General features: G+C 35.5%; 3 long non-coding RNA genes across 7 annotated transcripts in view; 1 reads left to right on the forward strand and 2 right to left on the reverse strand.

The window, feature by feature from the left end:
- The window catches only part of LOC141376355 (uncharacterized), a 974,232-nt gene that overhangs the window by 749,129 nt on the left and 208,968 nt on the right, over nucleotides 1-16,135 (reverse strand). The gene's annotated exons all lie outside the window — the stretch shown is intronic.
- LOC137490383 (uncharacterized) lies at nucleotides 7,672-11,126 on the forward strand. 2 transcript variants are annotated; one of them, XR_012386012.1, is made up of 6 exons: nucleotides 7,672-7,993; nucleotides 8,239-8,382; nucleotides 9,096-9,212; nucleotides 9,303-9,344; nucleotides 9,666-9,796; nucleotides 10,138-11,126. It is a non-coding gene; the product is annotated as an uncharacterized lncRNA (long non-coding RNA). The 2 variants fall into 2 exon arrangements; XR_012386011.1 differs by having other exon boundaries at nucleotides 9,666-9,752.
- On the reverse strand, nucleotides 11,815-14,709 carry LOC137490380 (uncharacterized). 2 transcript variants are annotated; one of them, XR_011009807.2, is made up of 5 exons: nucleotides 14,605-14,709; nucleotides 13,771-13,887; nucleotides 13,637-13,678; nucleotides 13,229-13,315; nucleotides 11,815-12,844 (listed from the first exon to the last, which is right to left on the reverse strand). It is a non-coding gene; the product is annotated as an uncharacterized lncRNA (long non-coding RNA). The 2 variants fall into 2 exon arrangements; XR_012386274.1 differs by having other exon boundaries at nucleotides 12,716-12,844; nucleotides 13,784-13,887.

Here is a 16,135-nt window from a genome sequence, read left to right on the forward strand (position 1 = left end):
TTAAAAGACAATTAATTCAGATTATACTGTAGGTTGCACTGCAATCCTTAAATAATGCTCTAAATAAGATTAACAAGATTTCGAAACAGGGTGATGCAGTGGCGCAGTGGGTAGTGCTGTCACCTCACAGCAAGAAGGTCGCTGGTTTGATCCTCGGCTCAGTTGGCATTTCTGTGTGGAGTTTGCTTGTTCTCCCTGCATTCGCGTGGGTTTCCTCCGGGTGCTCCGGTTTCCCCCACGGTCCAAAGACATGTGTTACAGGTGAACTGGGTAGGCTAAATTTTCCGGAGTGTATGAGTGTGTGTGTGTGAATGTGTGTGTAGATGTTTCCCAGAGACGGATTGCGGCTGGAAGGGCATCCGCTGCGTAAAAAGGTGCTGGAAAAGTTGGCGGTTCATTCCGCTGTGACGACCCCGCATTAATAAAGGGACTAAGCCGACAAGAAAATAATTTTTGTTAAAAACATTCATTGCACATGGTTTAAGGCAGGGGTGCCCAAATTTTTCGTATGAAGGGCCAAAAGCTAAATATGATTAATTGCTGTGAGCCAAAGATTAATATACCAAACTATTTTATGTCATAGGTGATGTAGTGGCGTAGTAGGTAGTCCTGTCGCCTCACAGCAAGAAGGTCGCTGGTTTAAGCCTTAGCTGGGTCAGTGAGAGGGGTCTGCCTGCAGACCTGGTGTAGTGCAATCTGGGCTACATCCAATGCTTTTTAATGGGCTCACCTAACCCCACCCCTAGCCCTACCCGTCACAGTGATGTCACTAGCTCCATTTGAGTGCATTGTGTCTGACATTGCATCGCTGAGTGATGCAGTCTCAGCTTGCATCATAAAGGCTGCATCCAGATACTATTGGGGTCAGTTGGAGTTTAGTTAGGAAAAGAAAATGAATGAATGAATGAATGAATGAATGAATTTTATGTCAAAATATTTCAAAATAAATAGAAAACATTGCTTTGAATCATATTAACTAATGCATTATAACGTTTTAATGATAAGTTATTGGAATTAAAACATAAACAGGCACATTTATAACACAGTGAAGATCAACGCTAAATACACTGGTCAAGCAGAATCTGCCTTTGCCTTGATTTGCTCACCAAAGTCTTTGCATTGTCCTCTATCCGTATGCTGGTATATTTTTTTAAACTAAATTACAGCATTCAAATTAAAATATTTAATTTTAGTTCACTTCATTGTAGCTTAACAATAAAACAAACAAATAAAAAAATTACATTACATTTAAAATGACAATCTTTACCTCACCATCATTCTCCCTTTCTTCTCAGATGGGATGGCCGCCAAATCAAAGGTTAGCATGGGCCAACTTTTGCCTGCGATGTCTAGTTTGAGCATCTCTGGTTTGGGTAATAGTACTTAAATTGTTGAAGCAGATACAGTGAATGAGAATCTTATAATAAAGACTATGGAAAAAACAAATCCAGTTCTGCTCAAAAGCTCAGTAGGCAATTCTTTACTCAGACTCAGAAAGTGTTGAATTATACTTGTGTTTGGGTGTGAAGACAGTGCTATTATGATGGTAATTGTTGTTTTGTGCTGTGGTCATGCAGCTGTCCCTTTCATTGAGAGAATGTCGGCATTTTGTTATATGACCTATAGACGTTTTCACTCACAGGCTCCATTCCAGCACAGAGCACAGCAGGCCAGGCTCTCTTCAGTGGCACACGCTCTGCCTTTGTTCTCCAACACAAAGCTGCAAGAGAGACAGAAAGGGATCCAGATTTTGTAAAAGAAGGGAAGTGTGTCCGGGAGGAGGATGCAGTGTTGAATATATTAGGGTTTCAGCCTGTAGCTTCAAATGTGACCATTATCGCATCAAAACACACACACACACACACACACACACACACACACACACACACACACACACACACACACAAACACAAACTCATAGAAAAGGAGTAAGAATTTAGATCCTGCCAATGTCAATTTCTGTTTGCCTCAAGAAGAGCAGTTGCTTATGTGTAAAACAAAGTAGCGCCATCCTATGCTGACTGAATAAGAGAAGTAAGGTCTACAGAGACTAATGTAAAACTCAATAAGGGATTCCTTTATTATGAGGGATAGGATAACTCTTTTTTTAGTTTTAACATGACAAGCTGCTAGATTGTTTAATACTGGTCCAAGGTTTACAAGCTTTACAAGCTATTGAGCATCACCGATCAGCTAGTTGCAAGCTACCAGGTTCCAAAAACAACCTTGACCAACCTAATATAACATGTAATTAGCTGATATGTTGTCATTTTAAGAGCTTAATTACAACAGACAAGCAACAAACCAGCTCTCATTTATTCACAGAAAGTGGCTGTCATGACTAACTTGACCATAGCAACATTATAAAAACATCACAATCCCAGCTTGACCGCTCAACATGACTAGCCAAAATCTGGTTTGATGTTGGTCTACCACAAAAAGCCATCTCAGACAAGCGAAAAACCAGCTATTACAATATATTTATATCATGCATAATGTGGCTGTTATGGACTGATGGTTTTATATATATATATATATATATATATATATATATATATATATATATATATATAAAATCATCAAAGTTATTTATTATAATATTAGGCTAGAAACCATGCTCTAAATCATATCTTTTCATCCATTCGTTTTCATTCAGCTTAGTCCCTTATTTATCAGGGGTCGCCACAGCAGGATGAACTACCAATAATTTTGTCAAATTTTTTATGCATGTGGATGCCCTTCCAGCCGCAACCCAATACTGGGAGACACCCATACACTCTTACATTCACACTCATACAGTCATTCATTCATTATCTTTTTCGGCTTAGTCCCTTTATTAATCTGAGGTCGACACAGCGGGATGAACCACCAACTTATCCAACATATGTTTTACGCAGCAGATGCTCTTTCAGGTGCAACCCATCACTGGGAAACACAATATGGCCAATTTTGTTTACCCAGTTCATCTATTGCGCATGTCTTTGAACTGTGGGGGAAACCCACGCGAACATGGACAACATACAAACTCCGCACAGAAATGCCAACTGGCCTGGCTGGCACTCGAACTAGCATTCTTTTTGCTATGAGGCGACATAGCTAATCACTGAGCCACCATGCCACCCTCACATCTATTTGTTCACAAATAATTACTTTTTTTAGACTGACCTGACATCATCATATATTTGTTTTCCACCTATTTTTAGCCCATCATAGACTCTGAATATATATTTATTCAGTTTTTACATTAATTCCAGTAATATTATTGACTTATATGCAAATGTTTATACAGTATGATTTATTTACAATACAGCTTGTAAAGTAATATTTTTTGTCTTTTAATTGATGTATTATTGATGTGGCACGGTGGCGCAGTGGGTAGCTCTGTTGCCTCACAGCAAGAAGGGTGGTGGTTTAAACCCAGCTGTCCCAGTTGGGATTTCTGTGTGGAGTCCCAAACAAGTCCATAGACATGTGGTGTAGGTGTATTGGGTAGGCTAAATTGTCCTTGGGGGTTGACCATTGGGCTAACGACTCACCTTGAAAAAATTAGATGTTAAGAAACATCAACATAGTGCAGCTAAATATTAACTTTGATATAAACGGACCAGGGAGTAAGTAGATGTATTATGTGAAAGACTTGTTTTGTTTACCAAACAAGTTGATTTAATTGCATTGTAAACATGAAATAATGTTAAACAGATATAATGTATATTTTTATTTCATGTTTTAAGTTTTTAGTCACTATACTCACAGAATGATTCTTCACAAATCCACAGATTTTTCTTTACAAAATTTGCAGATTCTGTCTGGCCCTGATCATAACTGTTCTAAAAAATAGTCTGACTAGTAATATGACTTGTTGGATGCTGGTTCACTCTCAGAAAAAAAGGTACAAAATTGTACCTTTTAGGGTACAAATGGCCCGTCACTGGGGTGGTACCCTTAAGGGTACAAATTTGTACCTCTATTTAAAGGTACAAAATTGTACCTTCTACATTTGTACCCTTTAAGGGACAATTTTGTACCCCCACCGAAGGTACAAAAATGTACCTTTTTATATTATATAGCATTTTCAGGGTACTGACCCAGGCATTTTGATCCTTTGGTGACTGCATGCACAAATAAAAAAAATATTTTGGTTCGCAGATGTCCATTTTTATTTATTAATGTAGAAATATTTCATTACAACTCACAACTGAATGTGTCAAGAAATAAAATTACACAGTAAGTATAAAGCAGACATGTAAAACAGTAAAAAGAACAATTTAGATAACAAATAAAAATTGTTCACTCACTCTACAGTATATAATCTACACTTAATACAAAGACCACAAGAATACTGTTTAAGATTTATAAACACATTACACAGGGTACATCAAGTACTTCACTTTTTAAAGTCCAAAGTATTTGTCTTGAGTCAGAATACTCGGTCATAATAAATGATTTGTCATCAAAATGTTCTCTGTATTTCAGATTGAAGGCAAAGTTTTTCTATAAATTGCTTCAACAGTGCAGAAAACCAAAAACATCAGTAGCCTCTTCCTCAACATCAGTAGATTACTCCTCATCATCCTCAAGTGGAGTTGTAATTTGGTGTAACACAATATGTGTTTATGCTTTTGATAAACATGACATGTAAAGCACTCATAACTGGAAAATGTTCTTTGATAGTCATTAGGACCACAAGTTATTTAAAAATTTGCTTTATGCATGAATGAGAGCAGTGTGCCCTGAAACTTGATGATTGTGATTATCCCAAGAGCATGTAGAGAAACAAAAAACAAGGTTGATCACTCTGGTAACTGGAGTAGATTGAGGCTTGTCACCGTCCACCGTTCATTCAAAACATTCCACTGCAGAAACATCAAGGTGTTCTTCTAATAAGATGGATATGTCAAAAATGTATATTCGTCCACATCATTAGCCCGGCCAATCGCAATCCCATCAACTCTGAAGACTGCCATGACTCGTCTTGTTAACACAGTTGTCCAGTCGGTGGCATCCTCCTGTACTTGAACTGTTGGATGTGGTGAAGATGGTTCACTGTAAATGACAAAGCAATAATTACATTAATATCAGTCACTCTATCACTGATGAAGAGAAAATCAACATGCATAGAAAGTAAAATAATTAATATTTACTGATTAAAACAGAAAAAAGTATCACAGATTAAAAGACTAATATAAATTTCATTCATTCATTCAATTTCTTTTTGGCTTAGTCCCTTTATTAATCTGGGGTCGCCACAGTGGAATAAACCACCAACTTATCCAGCATATGTTTTATGCAGCAGGTGCCCTTCCAGCTGCAACCCAATATTACGAAACATCCAGACACACTTATTCACATACACATTTATACACTACAGACAAATAAGCTTACCAAATTCAGCTATAGCGCATGTCTTTGGACTTGTGGGGAAACCGGAGCACTTGGAGGAAACCCTCACGAACACTGGATAAATATGCAAACTCCTTACACAAATGCCAACTGACCCAGCCGAGGCTCGAACCAGCGACCTTCTTGCTGTAAGGTGACAGCACTACCCACTGCGTCATCCTAATATAAAGAATATCAAGAATTATAAAATGCATTTATCACAGCATATACTAAACAGAAAACAGCATACGCACCTGAGCACAACGAAATTTTGAAGTGTCTCGCTTAACAAGGCTGGCAACATGAGAAGTACTGCTGAAAATCAATTCCTGGAACATAAGATGTGGCATACAAACAAATATGAAGGTATCCATCCAAAGCTAGAATTTAATAATATTAATCAAGTGGAGAAAGTTTAGAAAGAGTACCTTAGAGTCAGGTCCATAGCATTCTTCAGTTGATCCCTCATCTTTCGATGAAAACCTAGAAAATAATTTTAAACACGTGGGTGTACATTTATTGTTGTTTGTAAGTAAAAACCTACAAATTTAAAATAGTATGTAAGCCATTAAAACCATGGTATAGATAATGAGACATACTTACATCTTGTACTGAGCCATGCTTTCATATGACATGCCTTCATTGCTCTGATGCTGTTAGGCTGCATTCTGTTGTTCAATCTTGTCCTGAAATACAATTGGAAACTTCATAAACTTCTGGAAAGCAATAAGATAAAGCAATAACTATTTATTTATTTTGAGATATTAATAAAATAGGTAAAATAGCTCAAGGTAAGTTACCAGTTTCAGAACAGATAAGGCAAATTATTACATTAAAGAACAAAGTATAACTTAAAACGTCGATTTATACAACGTGGTATGTTAATAATTATTCTACATTAACATAAGTAACTTATAACGTTAAACGATAGTAAAGCACCAACAATTCTGGACATGAGAGTTTGTGGACACTCCTCAACATTAATTTAACTTAGACACTGAAACGAAGATATGTACAAGCATACACACGCCACGTTTGTAACTAGCCACGTTGACATAATCAGTCGCTTTGCCGGTGACAAAATTGTGATTTTTCTTCACAAAATGGCGGTGTATATAACCGTCTAAAATTACATTACATTTCTAGCCGCGGTCAACCGTGGCTAGAAAATGGCCTCAAAATATAAAACATTAACGTTATCGATAATTACAAATTCCAGTATTAATAACAAAAGGTTTTATATCAAGGTATATGAAGACTTTAGTCGCGCCAGCTCCGGGCCACACAGCACATTTCTCACGACCCGATTCCGGTGCACGGATACAACAGCGTCGGCTCGCTTCTGCCGCTGCATCTGGCCCGAGTAACGATACAGCAGACGGAATCGGGCATCTAGCCGCAACTGGCCCGAGTGTATTTTGCTATCTGGGTTGCGATTATATTCCGCCGTGGCAACACTTATTAATAAAGCAGTTACGTAAGATATAAGGCGCGAATACGTAACGTAGGCGATAAAGGGAGCTTTTACACCGAGAAAACTAACAGCATATAGTACTCACCGTCTATAACGTTATGTCCCTCGGTGACTTCGATATCATATTGTATTAACGTCTTTAATAAGCTGCAGACATCTTAGCAAACTCCATCCAGCAGGCCAACGTACACCAGCCAGCCCGGAGCACTTAAAGCGGGGGAAAGCCGAGACCCGAGAGTCAGACAAAATCAACAGAACACGGCTTCACATGAAAAAATGAGACTGAAAATACATCTTTAATACATTCTTACCTGAAAAGTGTGGACTCCAAAATAGACTTTTCTTTGAAAAGCGTGTAAAGTTCTGTGTAAACAGCCAGCATACTCGACCGACCGCCTCAGTAACAAACACTACTATAACGTCTCAACAAGCCAAATTCTTAAAGAGACAGCAACATCACCACCTGTATGAAGATGCTGACACTCTGCATGGTTCTTATTCTACATCCCATATAATATAGGGTCTTAAACAGTTAGCAAAGACCAGTATTTACGTTTTTTATGATTAAAATTAAATTCAATTATAAATTAAATTATTAACGATTTTGAGAATTTTTTTTAATTTAAATATATGAAAAAATTTTAATTATTAAAATATTTAATTCAATCAATTTATTTATTTATTATATTTATAACTTATGTATTTTATTATTAATGTTTAGTATTAATGCATTTAAATTAGTGTTATATAGTGTCTTGATCTTATCATGAGCTGAGGGTGCAATTTTGTTCCTATAGGGAAACAAAATATATAATTGTACACTGTTAGACATTTCTGTAAATTACACAGTTATTTACTGTATTTCACCCAGTGTAATACTGCAAATTCCTTTTACGGTAAATAACTGTATTTACCGTTGCATTATGGGAATTTAGTGTGACGTCGAACAACATATACAGCGATGTACTGTATTTGTAAAAATTCGTGTATTATACTGTATTTTCCACAACTGCTTCAACGCCACCTTGCGGCGATTCGACTACTCTGCACCACATTTTGCCTGAGGACCCTGGAGCAATTCTGGAGGACAATTTATTAGTGTGCCTGAAGAACATACTGGATTTAACAAACTTTACTCTGGTAAGCTGAGGCATTGTTTCATTTTACAGAATGTTTTGTGGACGAGAATAGAACAAAGTAAAGTATAAAGTTGGCTATTATTATTTTCTCTGGCTTGGCGTTATTTCGCCCATTTGAGAAATATATCATCTATTAAGATGTTACCTTTATTTAATTCATTACATTAACACTGCTATTACTTTAAATAAGACTGTTTATGACTAATAGCCATTGTTCTCGTCATATCTTTATATTTATTTACATAGGAACCGGTGTTGCAGCGGGTTTTGGTTTAGGAGGGAACCAGAGGTATGCAGACAGTTTTGGAGGACACTTAGCGCAAGACAACGGTCCGGCAGAGAGTGTTTTCCCCCAGAAGATAATGAATGAAAGACCATCAAATAATCCAGGTAAAAGCGCGTCTGTCTGTGCTGACAACACTCTACATTGATTTGAGCACCTCTATTAGCATTTGTTTGCTCGGCAACATTGGCTGAAGCGATCTTAAAATGGTAATGTTAACTGTTAGCTAAACTGAGCTAAGTTTATACTGAATTGGACTCAAACTCATTTTAACGTGCAACGTTTAACTTATATTGATTTATACTGTATTTGATGTTGTGAACTTATTTTTCTCTGGTTTAGAGTAACTTATAACGTTAGCTTGAGAAAATAACATCGCGACGTAACCTATAAGAACGTTAACGTAAATCTATACAATATGCATAGAGGTAAAGTTGGTTTTATATTCGCACATTCGTTCATTTAGAAGACTCTATACTGTTTACCATGTTACTTTGAATATTCGATCAGAATTAGCATGCCAGTATGACTTGAAATCAACATTAACACTGTTTATTTGACCGTGAGCATGTTGTAACGTTACTTTGATAGTCATTAGCTGCTAAAATGATTTCGCTATTTAGAGTTTGCAAATAATACTTTTATGAAATTAAATTATTAAGGGGGAGGTCTGAATCTGCTAATATAAAACCAACTTTACCTCTATGCATTATGCTAATAACCACCTTTTTGCTATTTATTGTTTGCTAATTATTTTTTTATCACAACTCTTGACATTTGGTTTAACATAATTGTTACCATTATATTTTTTTCTGTTTAGATATGGCACTGGCACAGCAGCAGTTTTTGTCTGAAGAAACAAACAGCATTTCTGAGGAACATCTTGATCAGCACAGCCTTATGCTTAAAAAATGAGCAAGACCAGTAAGCAACCAAGGTAAACAAATAAAAAAAAGTTGTGTGGAGGTTGTGGATTGCAGCATGGTATTCTTATCTGTATTTTTGGCTTTTTATGGTCTCAATATAGAATACTGGGAGCCTGCCTGTGCAAACTGGACCTCATACAACAGTAAGTACTGTACATCTATTTGTTTCTCAATATAGTAACGTTACTTTTAATACAAAATGTGTCACATGTTTAGTTGCTAGCTAAATAAAAAATCTTTTTCCCTTTTTTATTAAACCATTTAGTAGGGTTTTTTTTTCATCTTTGTTTATAATATTTTTGAGCAGATTGAGGTCTGTCATGGGTCAGACATTTCAAAATACAATAATTAGTATTGGGATACATGCATTTGTCTATGTATTAAATGTCTTTTTCCCTATTTCATGTTGCCTAAATATTTTGTAATAAATAAAATAATAAAAATTTTTGTATAAATAATTCCAGAGGATGAAACAAAATGCACAGCAACAACCAGAGTGAGCCAGAAGAAGGCAGGAGAAGTAGTGAAGAGAATGACAACCATGAACAACAGTGAGTTATCCTTCTTTCACCAGCTAACTGAGAACTTGGATTAGGTGAGACACTCTCAATAATTGTATCAGTATTCAGTCTGTTTTAGTTTATTAGGAATACATAAAACAAATAGTCTAATCTGTCCTGCAGTGAATCAACCCATCACAAATGCTACAATGTTTTTGTAAAACCTTGTTAGGGAAAAAAATAAACAGGACATTCTGGTTAGTTATCTTTTAAACATGGTAGTGAGCAGGTTATGAGCAGGAGCCAGTTGCTCAGTACCAGCTGAAAACTAGCCCAACCCAGCTGCCATGCTTCAAAATAATTAACCAGTATATGATTTATTTTTTTTTAAACAAGCTTCTTCTATGCTTATGTTAGTCTGTTTGTCCTTATCCAGAGTTCTTCATAATCCTGGACTGGGCCAAATCCTGACCAGATGCTGTGGTGGTCATGGAGGAGTGAATCCTGAAAGACACACGTGAGTTTCCGCATTGATCCAATGGGCCAGCCTGACCACCCGCTGGTGAACTTTCAAGCCTCCGGTGCCTAGACTGCGGCCTTGCACAAGTTTGGCTAGAGGAGAACTGGTCGTGCCCAACTGAGCCTGGTATCTCTCAAGGGATTTTATTCTACACTTTCGTCAGTTGGTGAAGTTTCTTCCATGCCACTGTCGCCACTGGATCGCTTGGCTACGATTGGTGGATCGGTGGATTTGCTCTTCAGTATTTGGACTTTCAGCAGTGACATTTACTGCTTCAATTCTGAAAACTGGACTGAAGCAGCTTCAATTTACAAGAACTTCTATGTTAAGCTGCTATGACATCATTGATCTACATTGTAAAAGTGCAATAGAAATAAAGATGAATTGCATTTGAACATGTGAATTCAGACCTTGTTGAGCATTTGACACCAGAATTAGTAATATTTTAAAGTTGGGTTGTTTCTGAGTGGGCTTATAGTTACAAATATTTATTTTTCCAACAATATGCAATTCAGAAGTTTAAATTTTTATTGTACATGTATGTTCTAGTGCTTTGTGTGATTTATTTATTTTTAATGTGTTGATTTTATTGCTTAATGTAATTTTCACACATTTTCCTTAAATGCTTTAAGCATTATTAATGTTTTAAAGAATGGAATATTTTGTAATTGTGTCTGGTTTAATGTCAGTAGTACTTAGTACAATTGGGTTTTTTTTTCTCAACAACATGCAGGTCAGACACTTAAATTAGTTTTGTACATGTATGTTAATGTGCTTTGTCATTTTCAATGTTTTTTTTCTTAAAATAAAATATTTTGAATGATTAAAATGTAATGTTTTTACACATTTTTAAGCTTGTTTTAAGCATCTCCAATGTTTTAAATAAAGAGTGTTTATTTTGTTAATATTTTGTAATTGTGTCTTTTTTAGGTCTATAGTATTAAAATAATATTAATAAAATTATATTATAAAATATTTAGGACAAAATTAAAAGGTTTACAGTAGCTAACTGTTAACTTAGGTTTTTACAGTAGTTAACCATTTTCAGACACTACGGTAACATGCTGTAAACGGATTTACAGTTGTATACTGTAAATCTAAAATACAGTAACTTACTGGCAACAGTGTTGCCAGTAAGTTACTGTAAAAACCCTTTGAAATGTCTAACAGTGTACCTTTAAAGGTTCCAAATTGGTCCTTTACAGTACAATTTTGTATCCAAATGAGCTATAAAAGGTACACAAATGTACCTTTCAAACCTAAATCTGGACATTTGTACCTTTATAGCCCATTTGAGTACAAAATTGTACCCTAAGGACCAATATGCACTGTTAGACATTTCAAAGGGTTTTTACAGTAACTTACTGGCAACACTGTTGCCAGTAAGTTACTGTATTTTAGATTTACAGTATACAACTGTAAATCCGTTTACAGCATGTTACTGTAGTGTCTGAAAATGGTTAACTACTGTAAAAACCTAAGTTAACAGTTAGCTACTGTAAACCTTTTAATTTTGTCCTAAATATTTTATAATATAATTTTATTAATATTATTTTAATACTATAGACCTAAAAAAGACACAATTACAAAATATTAACAAAATAAACACTCTTTATTTAAAACATTGGAGATGCTTAAAACAAGCTTAAAAATGTGTAAAAACATTACATTTCAATCATTCAAAATATTTTATTTTAAGAAAAAAAAAACATTGAAAATGACAAAGCACATTAACATACATGTACAAAACTAATTTAAGTGTCTGACCTGCATATTGTTGAGAAAAAAAAACCCAATTGTACTAAGTACTACTGACATTAAACCAGACACAATTACAAAATATTCCATTCTTTAAAACATTAATAATGCTTAAAGCATTTAAGGAAAATGTGTGAAAATTACATTAAGCAATAAAATCAACACATTAAAAATAAATAAATCACACAAAGCACTAGAACATACATGTACAATAAAAATTTAAACTTCTGAATTGCATATTGTTGGAAAAATAAATATTTGTAACTATTAGCCGACTCAGAAACAACCCAACTTTAAAATATTACTAGTTCTGGTGTCAAATGCTCAACAAGGTCTGAATTCACATGTTCAAATGCAATTCATCTTTATTTCTATTGCACTTTTACAATGTACATCTTTATTTCTATTGCACTTTTACAATGTAGATCAATAATGTCAAAGCAGCTTAACATAGAAGTTCTTGTAAATTGAAGCTGCTTCAGTCCAGTTTTCAGAATTGAAGCAGTAAATGTCACTGCTGAAAGTCCAAACACTGAAGAGCAAATCCACCGATCCACCAATCGTAGCCAAGCGATCCAGTGGCGACAGTGGCATGGAAGAAACTTCACCAACTGACGAAAGTGTAGAATAAAATCCCTTGAGAGATACCAGGCTCAGTTGGGCACGACCAGTTCTCCTCTAGCCAAACTTGTGCAAGGCCGCAGTCTAGGCACCAGAGGCTTGAAAGTTCACCAGCGGGTGGTCAGGCTGGCCCATTGGATCAATGCGGAAACTCATTGATCACGTGTGTCCTTTAGGATTCACTCCTCCATGACCACCACAGCATCTGGTCAGGATTTGGCCCAGTCCAGGATTATGAAGAACTCTGGATAAGGACAAACAGACTAACATAAGCATAGAAGAAGCTTGTTTAAAAAAAATAAATCATATACTGGTTAATTATTTTGAAGCATGGCAGCTAGGTTGGGGTAGTTTTCAGCTGGTACTGAGCAACTGGCTCCTGCTCATAACCTGCTCACTACCATGTTTAAAAGATAACTAACCAGAATGTCCTGTTTATTTTTTTCCCTAACAAGGTTTTACAAAAACATTGTAGCATTTGTGATGGGTTGATTCACTGCAGGACAGATTAGACTATTTGTTTTATGTATTCCTAATAAACTAAAACTGACTGAATACTGATAAAACTATTGAGAGTGTCTCACCTAATCCAAGTTCTCAGTTAGCTGGTGAAAGAAGGATAACTCACTGTTGTTCATGGTTGTCATTCTCTTCAGTACTTCTCCTGCTATCTTCTGGCTCACTCTGGTTGTTGCTGTGCATTTTGTTTCATCCTCTGGAATTATTTATACAAAAATTTTTATTATTTTATTTATTACAAAATATTAAGGCAACATGAAATGGGGAAAAAGACATTTAATACATAGACAAATGCATGTATCCCAATACTAATTATTGTATTTTGAAATGTCTGACCCATGACAGACCTCAATCTGCTCAAAAATATTATAAACAAAGATGAAAAAAAAACCTACTAAATGGTTTAATAAAAAAGGGAAAACGATTTTTTTATTTAGCTAGCAACTAAACATGTGACACATTTTGTATTAAAAGTAACGTTACTATATTGAGAAACAAATAGATGTACAGTACTTACTGTTGTATGAGGTCCAGTTTGCACAGGCAGGCTCCCAGTATTCTATATTGAGACCATAAAAAAGCCAAAAATACAGATAAGAATACCATGCTACAATCCACAACCTCCACACAACTTTTTTTTTATTTGTTTACCTTGGTTGCTTACTGGTCTTGCTTATTTTTTAAGCATAAGGCTGTGCTGATCAAGATGTTCCTCTGAAATGCTGTTTGTTTCTTCAGACAAAACCTGCTGCTGTGCCAGTGCCATATCTAAACAGAAAAAAATATAATGGTAACAATTATGTTAAACCAAATGTCAAGAGTTGTGATAAAAAAATAATTAGCAAACAATAAATAGCAAAAAGGTGGTTATTAGCATAATGCATAGAGGTAAAATTGGTTTTATATTAGCAGATTCAGACTTCCCCCTTAATAATTTAATTTCATAAAAGTATTATTTGCAAACTCTAAATAGCGAAATCATTTTAGCAGCTAATGACTATCAAAGTACAACATGCTCACGGTCAAATAAACAGTGTTAATGTTGATTTCAAGTCATACTGGCATGCTAATTCTGATCGAATATTCAAAGTAACATGGTAAACAGTATAGAGTCTTCTAAATGAACGAATGTGCGAATATAAAACCAACTTTACCTCTATGCATATTGTAACGTTATAGATTTACGTTAACGTTCTTATAGGTTACGTCGCGATGTTATTTTCTCAAGCTAACGTTATAAGTTACTCTAAACCAGAGAAAAATAAGTTCACAACATCTAATATATATAGTATAAATCAATATAAGTTAAACGTTGCACGTTAAAATGAGTTTGAGTCCAATTCAGTATAAACTTAGCTCAGTTTAGCTAACAGTTAACATTACCATTTTAAGATCGCTTCAGCCAATGTTGCCGAGCAAACAAATGCTAATAGAGGTGCTCAAATCAATGTCGAGTGTTGTCAGCACAGACAGACGCGCTTTTACCTGGATTATTTGTTGGTCTTTCATTCATATTCTTCTGGGGGAAAACACTCTCTGCCGGACCGTTGTCTCGTGCTAAGTGTCCTCCAAAACTGTCTGCATACCTCTGGTTCCCTCCTAAACCAAAACCCGCTGCAACACCGGTTCCTATGTAAATAAATAAAAAGATATGACGAGAACAATGGCTAATAGTCATAAACAGTCTTATTTAAAGTAATAGTAGTGTTAATGTAATAAATTAAATAAAGGTAACATCTTAATAGATGATATATTTCTCAAATGGGCGAAATAACGCCAAGCCAGAGAAAATAATAATAGCCAACTTTATACTTTACTTTGTTCTATTCTCGTCCACAAAACATTCTGTAAAATGAAACACTGCCTCAGCTTACCAGAGTAAAGTTTGTTAAATCCAGTATGTTCTTCAGGCACACTAATAAATTGTCCTCCAGAATTGCTCCAGGGTCCTCAGGCAAAATGTGGTGCAGAGTAGTCGAATCGCCGCAAGGTGGCGTTGAAGCAGTTGTGGAAAATACAGTATAATACACGAATTTTTACAAATACAGTACATCGCTGTATATGTTGTTCGACGTCACACTAAATTCCCATAATGCAACGGTAAATACAGTTATTTACCGTAAAAGGAATTTGCAGTATTACACTGGGTGAAATACAGTAAATAACTGTGTAATTTACAGAAATGTCTAACAGTGTGGGACCTTTAAAGGTACAATTATATATTTTGTTCCCTCTAGGAACAAAATTGTACCTTCACTGTACCTTTTTTTCTGAGAGTGTTCACTGCTAGTCTGCCAGTTTACTGACCATTGTAAACCAACAAGTAACCAGCTGTCATCTAGCCTATTTAGTTGTTTTGTGCACAGTGTGTTCTGAATTCACTTTACTAAATCATAACTATCATAAGTAGCAGGTTGACCAGTCACTGTTTTTTTTTTTTTTTCAAAGTATGACAGATGGTTTGTTTCTGGTATGGCAAAAGCCTTACTATTACAATGAAAAACTAGCTAGAAACCAGGTGTTTCAAAACAAGCCAATTATATAATTAATAATAATAACAAAAGCAAAAAGTTGTGTGTATAAAAACACACACACACACATTAGACTGTCAAATACAGGGTAATTTAAAAAAAATTAATTGTCGTCAATTTAAGGAAGCTCTGAAGTTTTGAAAAACTTTTGTAAGTACTCTTTACATTGATTAATAACCCATCATGTTTCTTTAATTAAATGCAGATTTTCAGAGTTGTGACATTGTTTTTGAATCCTCCTGTACCTTGCCCTGTATATTGACCTCTCACAAGGTTGAGATACAATCAATAGTCAGATGACACACTCATCCGGCGCTGCTGTTGTGCAGATTGTTTAATAGGGTCTGTAATCTGATAAAGACTCCAATCTGGTTTGTTCACCCCATCATGTCTGCCGTACAGATATCTTGGAGAGACCACAAACACAAACATGGTGATTAGTGATCATGTGACCAAAAGGAGGCAAGATAAGGATGGAAACTGCT

This window comes from Danio rerio, chromosome 10 (assembly GCF_049306965.1).
Source record: "Danio rerio strain Tuebingen ecotype United States chromosome 10, GRCz12tu, whole genome shotgun sequence".
In the NCBI taxonomy this organism is placed as follows: domain Eukaryota; kingdom Metazoa; phylum Chordata; class Actinopteri; order Cypriniformes; family Danionidae; genus Danio; species Danio rerio.